The following is a 13876-nucleotide window of genomic DNA, read 5'->3' as shown; positions in this document are numbered from 1 at the left end:
TATTATTTGTATTATTTTAATTTTATTTTTTATGCATATGATGTTGGATTATGCCATTTTGTCTTATAATATGCACACTATGCTTCTCAAAAATACAGTAAATGGTTTTGTCCTAATAATATTTAGAACATGAAAAATAAATCATATGTTAACTGAGTACTTCCATATTTTTGGAGAAGCCACTGATGATTTCAAGATAGCTCTTGATTGAATAGACTGCCTTTGGCAGGAGGGAGTGGATTGCAATAGTCATCTTTACAATTGATTCAATTTCTTCAGCAAATCAAATTTGTGGCAATAGACATAAATCATTTCAGAAGGCTAAAGTGAACAAATTGACTCATCCAGGTTTTGTTAATATCATAGTGTAGAAATGATCTACATGGCATTGAATAATATACCTTGAGTTATTGGACAGTAGATACTTTGGCATAACTGTCACATATCAATCAATTTAACTTCAGCTCTTTTGTAATGAATTATAATTTCTTTACAAGTAATAAAAACTATTGAAAAGTTAGAAATATTTCTGGAAGGTTTGGCCACTGTTTCATGAGTTTACAAGTATATCTACTATGCACACACACAGGCACACAAACACAACTGATACGCAACATTCTATGAGTCAATGCATGGTGAAGAAATAGAATGTTTTGATTAACCCACAGTTACTCCTCTATGCAATGATATTATCTAGCAGATGGATACTTTCTTGGAATTTAGGGATTTTCTTCTAGAATTTTGCCTGTGAATGTGCACAAGTGCCCTAGATACTGTTTTAAACAGATTTTCTTCCCCCCACTCCCAGAAATGTAGTACTTTAATCTGTTAACCAGAAAGTTAAGTACAAGGTCAAGTATCTTAAAACAGATCTCAGAAATGCAAATTGAGGTTGTCTCTGGTGAGTTTAGGTGAGCGTATTAAATCTAGACGAAAGAAATATTAAAATAAGTTCTAAAAGGATTTCCATGGATATAAAGCAAAATATTTTAAAATGATAGGCCTTTTGAAATACGTCTTTGATTAGAAGTATGAGATACCATGATTCAGAAAAATAATAGGAAGGACTGAAAAATACTGTCAAAGTGTTAGGACAATAATACAAATGAAAACACTCTAACGCCACTTTTTTATTTCCTACTGGTGAAAAAATTTCTAGAGAAAATATTTTTTGTTTTCATTTGTCTGTTGCCTAGGCTGGAGTGCAGTGGCACAATCATAGCCCACTGTAACCTCGAATTCTTGGACTCAAGGGATCCTCCTGCCTCAGCCTCCTGAATAGCTGGGACTACAGGCACACGTCACCATGCTGGCTAATTTTTCAGTTATTCATAGGGATAGGGTCTTGCTATGTTGCCCAGGCTGATCAACTCCTGGGGTCATGCGATCCTTCTGCCTCAGCCTCCCAAAGTCCTGGATTCCTAGAGAAAATAAAGGCAGGTGTATTCAAACAGTCTCTTGGATAAGTTACAATTTAAAACAAAAAGTTGGGCAAAAAAGGAAGGATAAACATAAGACCAGGGACAAGCACAATGGAATGTTTTCATAATTTAGTTGTTGTGCATTCCTTCTGTTTGAGAAATGTTTATTGCAGGTCGATTGTAGTGCAGGTACTAGAGTCTGCTCTGGGCTGTGAAAACAGGCAGGCTTTCATTTCATCCCTCACAATCTGATTGGGGGTAAGTGAGTAATTAGGAGTCACTGGAAGACTTTAAGCAGAAGAAGTTGATCAGATTTGTGTTTTTAAAAAGAGCTATATGAGAAAAAAATAGAGAAAAAAAAATTTGAGGTAGCAACATCAGAAATAAACTCAGAGGCAGATCAAATAATCATTCCCTAAATCTCCAAAAATAAACAACAGTCATATAAGACTGAAATTGAGCGGTGCAGTTGAATTTTCTCAATAATTTTAAAATAGTGATTTGAAGATGAAAGCCTGAAATGAAGCAAGATTGGTGAAGTGTCTTAAAATCTGAGTGGAGCTGTTAGAACTATTCAACAGACACTGAGGAATTATAGCTACAATGTTTTTTAATGGAACTATTTTCACACTAATGGGAAGTTCTATAGCACAGAAACATTTGCAATTTTGTGGAGATAGAGACTTGAATCCTGCTACTGAAAATCTGGAAGGTCACAGTCCAGTAGTGGTCTCTTAACTGGTCCTCGCTTGTCAATACTCCAGTGATCTATTAATAAAGTCAGAAAACTTCGTTCATGAAAAGATAAGCGTTCTGCAAACAAACAGCTAAGCTTCATATGAGTTCGAAAGAGAAAGTGAAGTCTGTGGTGGATCTCAAAAAATAAAAGCTCTGGGTATATCCAAGTGTGGCCTGTGGCGTTCAAAGGTGTGCAGACTTCCAAGGGGACAGGAACACCCTTGACTCTATGGAATCTGGTGGAGCAAATGTTACTGTTGGATCAGAAATGACATCGTATTGGGGATCATTTTGAAAGGAGGTAATTTATGAATGGCAAAGCAACTCAGCCTCCACTTTGCCTGTCTCCTTCCTTACAGAATTGTGGACTTGAAAGAGTGGACAAAGGATGGTTATGAAATTTGAAGCATAAACTGTGTGAGGAGAGAGAAAGAATGTACTGAGCCCATCAAAATCTGAGGTTCCCAGGACCAGAGGAGCACATCCAGGAAGCTGCTGGAAGAACTCCCTTCTTAGGCTGGTCTTCAGTCATCCTTGGTGTTCATTCACAAACCAGGGATTAGGGTGGAGGTGCCAGAAAATCACAAATGGAGTATTTTTTTTTAATTCAAAAGGGAGAACAGAGGAGTTAGAGAACAGGTAGCATAATGATGACTCATAGTTAATTTCTAGCACTGAATGATTGGTTTGTGTTTACTTAATAATAAGTCATCACAAGAATCCAAAATTAGCGTATGCTGTCTCATGCCATGGATTATTTATGTTCTAAGACTTCTTCATGGTTTGTAATGAGGCATCTAATAAGGTATATTAACCAGTCTTTTGAATAAGAGATAGGTATGTATGTAGATTTATCCACGTTACATGTAGGTGAGCATAGAGCTCTTTAAAGTTTATCCTAGAAAATGTTGTTGAAAAGGAAAAATAGCAACTTGAAGGTGATAAGGAATTACAGAGCATATACAAAAAAAGGTTGGATTCGCATGACCAGCCAATGGAAATAACTGTTATCCCTGGAAAAATACAGAGATCTCTCCTGGGTTTAAGTAAAATCTTCGCAAATACAAGACAAGGAGTCCTAGTTTAGCAAACACTCTATATCCATGATAAGCTAATAGGGTGGGTGGTATGGCTATAAAAAACAAACCAGAAACTAAGGGGGTAAGGCTCCATTAATAGAGAAGAGAGGAAAAATCTCACTCTACCTTAATTGCTCTAATGTGACAGAAATGAAATATATACCATTTTTTTAGGTTTTGGAATTCTTATTTTAAACGGGATATGGATAGAACTGTGATCGAAAAAGTGTTAACAGGTACAGCATCTCAAAATGACGCCACATTTGAAATGATTATTTTTGATAAGATGCCATTTAGGATGACCTGGAGCTTTTTAGACACTTGAAAGGATGTGTTATGAAAGACATTACAGGCAGAATCTGTGTGGTTCTAGACACAGGGCCAGGAACAACCCATGGAAATTAGTGGAAACCAAAGTTCAGTTCAAGTTGAGTGCAACTTTTTACCATGTAGAGATCTGAAAATGGGCTGCCTTTTCATAGAAAAAAATGGCAAATATCTTAACCCTCAGAAAGTCATCTCACTAATTATTCCTGAAATCAGTGCTTAAACACCTGGAACAAACTTGCTAAGCTTAGCTTTTTCTTCAACTCACAAAGCAAATTTAATGTTTCCAGTGGAGATCAGGATGTTCTTCTAGCAGAGAAAATTGCACAAACTACAGGGAAATGATTAATACTCAATATCAATCTCTTGCAATGTTCTCATATTTTTTCTCAATATTTGAAAAAATAAAATTGCTTCTGTTCTGTTCCTTTAGCCAGCCTGTTCTCTTCAACTCATTAATTTATCTTAGAAACTCCACTTTTCAAATTTAAAGGCCCATCATTAGGATGTTTAATATTGATGGGAAAAAGTAAAATGACTATTTTACCCACAAAAATAAAAACATTTGTTATCCTTTTTTGATAAAGGTCTTCTAGATTTGCTTCACCCACTTTAACTTTTTCTATGTATGTTAAAATTCAGTGTGCAATAATATTTTCAATTTCTCCACATTTTAGACTTCTTTAGCTTATTTCTATTCACATAAATTCCTTTTTATAAATGTTGATAGGAAATACCATTCTTAATGATACCACCAGTGATGAGTTGAATACTGCCCCAGTCTGATCAATATGCATGGAAGATATTTTCTGAGCTGTGAGTTTGAAAAATACAAATAATTTTTTAAAAGATATAGTAGCTCCTGTTGAGACAATCTTATTAATATAAATTCAGAGATATTCACAGCCAAAAGGAGCATTGGCAATCATAAGATTATTAAGGTCATCTTATGCTTTTGTTATAAGAGGAAATCCTGGTATCCATAACAATGCAGTGAGTGAGTTTGTCCTGTCGTAGACCCATTTCACAGGGCCTGGGATATAGTACTGAGTGAACGTCCATATACCAACATTCTTTACTGAGAGGAGCCCTATTCTTTCAATAGTAATAATGGAGGGATTATAGGAATAATTCCTGATTATCTCAAGATTTGCTTTTTATTACCCATTCTAGTTTCATCATGATTAACTATTTAATGTTATTTCAGTCCCTTGACCTCATTCTCTGCAACTAAGGAGCTGATGCGAGGAAGTAAGAAAATGAGTCAAAGATTTGGAAGAAGTCCATCTGAAGTTGAGGGTTTCACTGATTAACAGTGGAATAGGTCAAAAGAAGATGATTTTGTTGGTTAAGTTTTTTTGTTTGGTTGGTTGGTTGGTTTTGTGTGTGTGTGTGTGTTGGCGTGGGAGAAACTAAGGAAATAATTCCAAAGGACAGGCTTTTTTGATGGGGTGTTTTTCTTCTGAATTGTATAGTTTTCAGATTTATTTTAAAGGATTAAAATGGCCATATTTTCTTACTGCCAGTCAATGTCTGTTTATTTTTTAGGCACATCTTTAAAAGACCTCCTAGAGAAGTGTATATATATCATACAATTAGCAAGTCAAAAGACTGGAGATTACCTTTTCTAGAACATCTCTTCCATGTCTATATCTCAATATACCATGGTTTTACCAAGAGGCTTGAAGTTTATAACTGGAGCCTTGTTCTGTTCTTTAAGTTCCTGCTAAATGCCTCAACTTTAGTGTGTCACAAGTACTTCAAATCTCAGCCCTTTAAATTGGACTTGTGGTCATTCTATTAACTCCAGCTTCTCCTCATTAGATTAGTGGTGGCTCTTTTCACCCATTCACCTAAGTTGGAATCCAAACATCATCTTAGAAGCTCTGAAAGCGATCAGGGGAGTCTGAGGGGAGGTAGAATGTAGTGGCTAAATGTACAGGCAGTGGTGTTCAACTGCCTTGGTTTGTAATTCTGAGCCCACCATTTACTGACTGCATGAACTTGGACAAGTAATTTAAACCTTCAGTACTCCTATTTATTCATCTGTATAAGTTGATAGTATTAGAACCTACCTTATATAGTTGTTATGCACATTTAATGAATTAATAATTATCTGAAATATTTATATGTGTGTCTTTTTATATTTATGAACCTCTAAGAACAAGGCAGAAAATAACATAAGCACTTTCTTCTCATATCTAATTAATCAACAATTTTTAACAAGTATACTCCTTATATTGCGTCTTTATCTGTTCCATCCTGTTTATCCAGTGGTTTTCTTGGCTGTCAGTGCTTGAATTCAGGCTCTTGTCATATCTCCATTAAATACTGCAATTGTCATTTTAATAACCTTCCCGCTTTTGGTCTTTCCCTGAATACATCCTTTATGCTCCTGGCTGAGTGATCTTCCAATATGTTAATATACATCTAATCACAGCATTCTTCTGTCCCACGTTCACCGGTTCAACATTCTTTTGTGACTCATCATTTTATCACTAACGCCCACCGCCCCAACCCTGATGGTTTTGATGGGGTGCTTATGATGGCCAGAGGACCAGTTGGCCCAGCCCTATCTCTTGGCACATTCTCCCTCACATCTTTCAATCAAACAATGCTGAGAGACACCTGTCTCCATCTTTGAGCACTTTTTAAAGATGTTAGGAGTGTGACTTACCAAACTGAACTCCCTGAACTCTGCTGCTTAACCAAAATTTTCTGGACAATCGTAAGTCTGTGTAGAAACATGTATGTAATATGAGTCTTGGAAAAATAAATTCGCTTACTTATAAATGGACATACAAATGGCAGCAATTATACTGTATGCATTGTGCTTGCTTTATGCCATAGGTGGACCATGTCACTGAATCTTTATTGTTGTTTTATGAATTTTACTTAAACCATTCTTTATTAATGAACCTTTAGTTTGCCCCTACATTTTTGCTCTATAATCAATGTCGCCATGAACATTCTTGTGCATAGTCTTGCCTACATGTACAAGAACATTTGTAGGAAAAATTAGTAAAAGTAGAATCGCTGGGGCAAAGGGTGTGAATGTTCAAAATGTTGATGAGTATTTCCAAGTTGTGCTATCAAGAGGCAGCCCCAGTTTCTAGTCCCGCCACAATACATGAAAGTTTCTATTATTCCTCTCCTTCTGCTCAAAGTATATAGGCTTTCTAATTTAATGTGTAGAAATCTAAATTCCCATCTGAAAGTCATACTTTATAAATGCTGCTTCTCTCCTAAGATATTTTTAAGGTTTGAAAAAAGTGGTGCTCATAATATGGCTCACCGTTCTATGCAATTTGCAGGCATTCAATAACTCAGTAACTTAAACAGCCACGCTAGGGCAGTGACATATTCTGTGCAAAAAGATACAAATACAAATTCTAGTTTACCATTTTATTTAAAGCAGGAATTGTGCAGTTGATAACAAACAGTTGAAAAATTTCAAAAAGCTTTGCTTGTGATGTTTTGAATGATATTTATTTGATTTACATATTTTGTCAGAAAACTGTCATTTGTAAATAATTCCTTAGGACTTTTTAAAATAAAATGAAACAAAATTAATAGAAAAAAAGATTATTTGCTTCCTTTGCTTTTTTCTGACAGAGTTCTTATGCTCAGTCGTATCTCCTTACCATATTTCCATGCCTCTTATGGAAAGCAGTGATAGAAAAGTATGAGAATCTTCAGTGATTGTTACCTGTGTCAGTTCTATTAACTGATGCTATTGGATTTTGAATGCTTTCTAAGCATTTTTATTCCAAAAATTTAACATTTTAATGCTCTACTCAACTTGTTTGTTAGTTTTTGCTTCTTTTCTTTAATTACCTTGAAAATTTTCTGACATTTTATTTTTAGAAAATTCTATATCTTATGTTTTAATGCTTCATTTTATCTCAATTTTATCTCATTGTTTTCTCTCAGTTTTTCTAGATAACTACCAGATATCTTGTCTTTGTGGCGTGGACATTATAATTCAATTATTTTTAATAAGTTACTTTGTACATATTATAAACATTCATATGTTGTATGCTGCTATTTCTTATAATAGTCTAGTATATGCTCTTAATATAAGTTAAGAATTAAAGATCTAAATCAAACTAGAAATGTAATCTGTTTTGCATGTTTCTTACTTCTTCCAAACTAAGATTGAACATTGTGTTTTAGTATCAGAACTTGGGGATAGATTGGTTTTAAAATTTGCATCTAAAGATTATTCCCAGGAATTCTACGTGTTTTTAAACCTCTAATTTGTTTAAACCTCCCATATGTAAAATTGTGATGATATTATAGACAAAATGGATAAAAGTCAATACCTCTCTCAATGGATCATAGAATGGTTTTGTTAAAAATCAGTGATTGGCACCCCACTACAGATATGCTTTAATGACAGTTTACTAAACGTGTATTAGAATGTATTCTTAGACACATATGCATGTCTCAATAAATGATTTTATGCATGGGTCGTCTAACTCTTGAAAATAGTTATATTACAACTTTGATTCTGCTTCTAGATAATCTTTCATTTTGGTAAGTTTTGTCACAGATGATAAAAGATTAAGTGTAAAACTAAGTATTATTTGAGTTCTTGCAAAATCAGAATTATAGTCTTGGTTATTAATGTTTCTACAATAATGTTAGGCAAGTTTTATATCTACTAAATAGCAATCAATAGTTTTTCTCATTTCCTAGAAAGGATCTTTCATTTACATTTCTAAAAATCTTTTAAAGTGTTTGATTTTCAGTACTTCCCATGTATTGCTTATTGTGATCATTGCAATGATGACTTAATTGAAGATTTAGGTGTTATTCTTTGACCAGCGTATATGTAAAAGTAGGCAGCCAGTTGCAAGTAAGTCAGCAATAAGCAGAAAAAGTGGATTCTTAAAAAGAGAAAACTACAGCTTTAAGTCCTAAGACTTATCTTAAGAATCTACAAAGAACTCAAAGAAATTTACAAGAAAAAAAACAACCCCATCAACAAGTGGGCAAAGGATATGAACAGACACTTCTCAAAAGAAGACATTTATGCAGCCAAAGGACACATGAAAAAATGCTCATCATCACCAGCCATCAGAGAAATGCAAATCAAAACTGAAATGAGATACCATCTCACACCAGTTAGAATGGCGATCATTAAAAAGTCAGGAAACAACAGGTGCTGGAGAGGATGTGGAGAAATAGGAACACTTTTACACTGTTGTTGGGACTGTAAACTAGTTCAACCATTGTAGAAGTCAGTGTGGCGATTCCTCAGGGATCTAGAACTAGAAATACCATTTGCCCCAGCCATCCCATTACTGGGTATATAACCAAAGGATTATAAATCATGCTGCTATAAAGACACATGCACACATATGTTTATTGCGGCACTATTCACAATAGCAAAGACTTGGAACCAACCCAAATGTTCATCAATGATAGACTGGATTAAGAAAATGTGGCACATATACACCATGGAATACTATGCAGCCATAAAAAATGATGAGTTCATGCCCTTTGTAGGGACATGGATGAAGCTGGAAACCATCATTCTCAGCAAACTATCACAAGGACAAAAAGCCAAACACCACATGTTCTCGCTCATTGGTGAAAATTTAACAGTGAGAACTCATGGACACAGGAAGGGGAACATCACACACCGGGGCCTGTTGTGGGGTGGGGGAAGGGGGGAGGGATAGCATTAGGTGATATACCTAATGTAAATGACGAGTTAATGGGTGCAGCACACCAACATGGCACATGTATACATATGTAACAAACCTGCATGTTGTACACATGTACCCTAGAACTTAAAGTATAATAAAAATATATATATATATAAAAAGATATTTTGGGCTTCAATTCATTTATCATTTTTATTGGAAAGAGATATGCTCGTTTTTACTACCTTGGAAGAAAGAAGCCAAAAACAAAAATAATTTTAAGCAAAGAGAGATGCTAAACACTTAAAAAACCCTGCTAAGTAAAAATAGAGAAGCAAGCTGAGCATAGAAAATAACTGCAAAAATGTTCATGGCTCACTCTTGGTAAGGGTGGAAGACCTGAAAGGATTACGTTTCAATTTCTCATATAGAAAAGACTTACTCTTTCAATTTCTCATATAGAAAACACTTACTCAAAAGAAAATCTAAAAAAAGGAAAACCCAACAAAGTACCTTGGAAATTGCATTTGCTCAGTGCCAATATGAAATTGCCAGTAGTTTTTATGTATTTTACATTTTATGACAAAGTAAATATCCAAGAGAAAGCACTGAAGGTAGATTATAGAAGACTTTCCAAGTCAGTAAGAGAAAGCTACACATGCAACGAGAATATATTATTTTTTAAATACCCACTGAAAAGCAGCGTTGTAACAAAGTGAGTTTGGCTGCATCCATCACGTGGGTATGGGATGAGTATTAGAAGGTAATATTTAGTGCAGAGAGTGGCTCAGAGGGATAAGAGTGAAGCTTGGTACATCTTTATATTTTTATATTTATAAGACATATTTATAAGAAATTTATATTTATAAGAAAACAAAGAATGTATTACTGTATACAAATGAAGAGTAGTAGAATTCTTTAATTCTTTCACTTTTTTATTTTGATACAAAGAAAGGGCATTCAGAAAGGAGCCAATATGAGGGAAAAGGTCATATTTTTAATTTTGTTTAAGTTGAATTTAACTTAAAGTGAGGGCTGAGAATTCTTACAGAGTAGTTAACTGTTGGAGCATATTGTGAGAATCCACAGGGTAACCCCCTTAGGAGTATTTAGGTTGATATTTTCATAGAAAAATGAAGGAGCACAGTGAAAATGCTTTCAGATTCATTACCTCATTCCACCACCACCAGATGACAACTTTATGGCTTTGATTCCACTATTTGAATTGTGTGAGCTTTCATTCATCAGTTCATTTCTCAATTCAGCTAATCTTCTCAAGTGCCTACTAAGTGCGCTGCATTGTGCTATGCCCTGAAGATGCTAGCAGTTAATAAACAGGGTTCCTTCCAGGGCAGACAGTCTAATGGGGAGCATAAATGGGTGAAAGACAATGAAACCCTGTGGGATGAGCTCAGTGGCCAACAAAGTGTCTACCTAACCAAGACTAGGGCAGGAGGAAGTTTTCAAGAGAAAATTATGTTAATGCTGAGATAATTGGAATAGGAATCTTGCAGAGGAAGAGTCAAGAGTACATTCTATTCAAGGGAGGGTCATGTATGAGGGGTACGAGTCAGATCGGGTAAAATTGTTCAGTGTAGGATCTAAAGGGAAATAAATCTTTCTGAAGAATCAAGATAAGCATGGAACTAGGGAGAAGAGAACAGGGAGTATAGACAGTGGTGCAAAATAAAACTAAGAAGGGCTAAGATAGGGCACTCCCAGAGTCTCATTAAGAAATTAGCACATTATCCTAAGGCAAGGAAAAAATGGAAGAACTCGCATTTGTAGGAGATTATTCAGACTGTTAGGTGGAAAGTGGATTCCAGAAGGCCAGCTGGGGGCCTAAAGCCTAATTAGAAAGTGATCCTAGAGTTCTAGGACGGGATGCCGTTGCCCTTTGCAGGGGTAGTGATTGTGGGGCTGGAGAGAAACAGAGTAGACCTGAGAGACGTTCAGAAGATGGTCGGGTGGTAAATCACAGTCAGTGACTTGCTGTTGTACTTTTTTGTTTCCTTGTTCTAATTTTGCTTTAAAGTTATTTTAAGTTGTAGTTATTGTGAACCAAAAGTATCTGAGACAGGTCTCCATCAATTTAGAATGTTATCTTGCCAAGGTTAAGGACGCACCCTTGATACAGCCTCAGGATGTCCTGACAACATGTACCCAAGGTTTTGGGGACATAGCCTGGTTTTATACATTTTAGGGAGATATGAAACATCAATCAATATGTGTAAGATGTACACTGGTTCGGTTTGGAAAGGCGGACAACTTGAAGTGGAGGCCTCCAGGTCATAGATAATAGACAAAAGTTTGCATTCTTTTGAGTCACTGATCAGCCTTTCACTAAGTACACAATTTACATGTGAGAGGAGGATACAGGAATAGTCACTTATGCCTTAGTCAGGCTCAGTGAATCTACGTTTTTACATAAGCAATAGGGTAGAGAAAACAATCAGATATACATTTGTCTCAGGTGAGCAGAGGGATAACTTTGAGTTCTGTCCTTTTTCCCGCACCTGTGAAGACAAGCTACCAGTTTACATTGCCAGGGTGAAATCCAACAGAACTGTTTTAGGGTAAAGATCTTGAGGCCCACAAGGAATTCTCTTGTGGACAAATTGTGAGGGAGGTATGTGGTTATTTTTCTTTGTTGTTGTTTGTTTGTTTTTAATCTTTGTAGCTATCTTATTTAGGAATAATTTGGAGGCAGGTTTGCCTGACATAGTTCCCTGCTTGACATTTCCCTTTGCTGTAGTGATTTTGAGGTCCAGAAATTTATTTTTCTATCACATTGTGATTAGAGTCTTTTCAATCTGAAAACTCATGGCTTGAGTCCTGGAAAATACACTTCTGTTTAAAAAAATTCCTGTTCGTTTTTCCCTGTGTTCTATATTTTTGGGAATTTCATGAGTTGGTTGTCTCCTATTCTTGATCCTGTTTTTGGTTATTTCTTTTACTTTTTTTTTCTTTGTTGCTTTCTAGAGATTTCTCCATTTTATCTTCCAAGTATTCTGTTTTTTAAAAAATTCCAGCAATTACATTTTAAATTTCCAAGAGATCTTCTTCTCTAGTTTATTCACAATACTTAGTGTTTCTGTCATGTTGACAATTTCTCCAAGATTTCCCTTGTTGGTTTGTTTTGCTTTCAGTCTCTTTATGTAGGGAGCTTTCCTCAAATATCTTGTGATACTTATTATTATTTAGTTAAGAGTAGGGCACTAAAATAGCTGATTGGATAATTTTATACTGGTAGATGAGAATTTTCACATCTTTCCATAGTTCTCTGTGCAAATTCACCAGATGACCACTAAATTGAGTTAAGCTTTCTTACTCTGCTAGGTCAGTTACCCCTTCTCCATTTTCTTTTATTTCTTCATGTGTTGTTATTACAGGTTTTACGTATCTCTTAATTTCATAAAAGATGTAGGGTTCTCCTCTGATTTTCCTTGACACTGTTGCTACGATTTCTAAGTGCAGAGAACAGTTTTGGAAATGTCTAATTTTGCAGTCTTTTTTTAATTATTATACTTTAAGTTTTAGGGTACATGTGTACAATGTGCAAGTTTGTTACGTATGTCTACATGTGCCATGTTGGTGTGCTGCACCCATTAACTCGTCATTTACATTAGGTATATCTCCTAATGCTATCCCTCCCCCCTTTCCCCTACCCCACAACAGGCCCTGGTGTGTGATGTTCCCCTTCCTGTGTCCATGTGTTCTCATCTTTCAATTCCCACCTATGAGTGAGAACATGCAGTGTTTGGTTTTTTGTCCTTGCGATAGTTTGCTGAGAATGATGGTTTCCAGCTTCATCCATGTCCCTACAAAGGGCATGAACTCGTCATTTTTTATGGCTGCATAGTATTCCATGGTGTATATGTGCCACATTTTCTTAATCCAGTCTATCATTGTTGAACATTTGGGTTGGTTCCAAGTCTTTGCTATTGTGAATAGTGCTGCAATAAACATATGTGTGCATGTGTCTTTATAGCAGCATGATTTATAATCCTTTGGTTATATACCCAGTAATGGGATGGCTGGGGCAAATGGTATTTCTAGTTCTAGATCCCTGAGGAATCGCCACACTGACTTCTACAATGGTTGAACTAGTTTACAGTCCCAACAACAGTGTAAAAGTGTTCCTATTTCTCCACATCCTCTCCAGCACCTGTTGTTTCCTGACTTTTTAATGATCGCCATTCTAACTGGTGTGAGATGGTATCTCATTTCAGTTTTGATTTGCATTTCTCTGTTGGCCAGTGATGATGAGTATTTTTTCTTGTGTCTTTTGTCTGCATAAATGTCTTCTTTTGAGAAGTGCGTGTTCATATCCTTCACCCACTTGTTGATGGGGTTGTTTGTCTTTTTTCTTGTAAATTTGTTTGAGTTCTTTATAGATTCTGGATATTAGTCCTTTGTCAGATGAGTAGATTGCAAAAATTTTCTCCCATTTTTAGGCTTTTGTTGAATACTTTTTGGGAAACTCTATTGTGATGATTTAGCTCATTAATTATTTTTATTATATTATATCATTTATTAAATATAATATAATTTAATAAACAATTAAATACAGTTTAGTGTTAAGAAAACCCTTTTGTCTAATGGACTACAGTCTTTACATCTAAGCCAGTAAACCTCTGTATGCAAAAATGAATGC

General features: G+C 35.4%; 1 protein-coding gene and 1 non-coding gene across 3 annotated transcripts in view; both read left to right on the top strand.

Annotated features, from left to right (window-relative positions):
• The window catches only part of NALF1 (NALCN channel auxiliary factor 1), a 703465-nt gene that overhangs the window by 544515 nt on the left and 145074 nt on the right, over positions 1-13876 (top strand). The gene's annotated exons all lie outside the window — the stretch shown is intronic.
• LOC129011992 (small nucleolar RNA SNORD31) lies at positions 4316-4384 on the top strand. The gene has a single exon (XR_008493501.1). It is a non-coding gene; the product is annotated as a small nucleolar RNA SNORD31 (small nucleolar RNA).

Source organism: Pongo pygmaeus, chromosome 14 (assembly GCF_028885625.2).
Source record: "Pongo pygmaeus isolate AG05252 chromosome 14, NHGRI_mPonPyg2-v2.0_pri, whole genome shotgun sequence".
Classification (NCBI taxonomy): Eukaryota; Metazoa; Chordata; class Mammalia; order Primates; family Hominidae; genus Pongo; species Pongo pygmaeus.
Note: the sequence above shows the minus strand (reverse complement) of the source record. Positions and strands in the feature narration are given on the sequence as shown.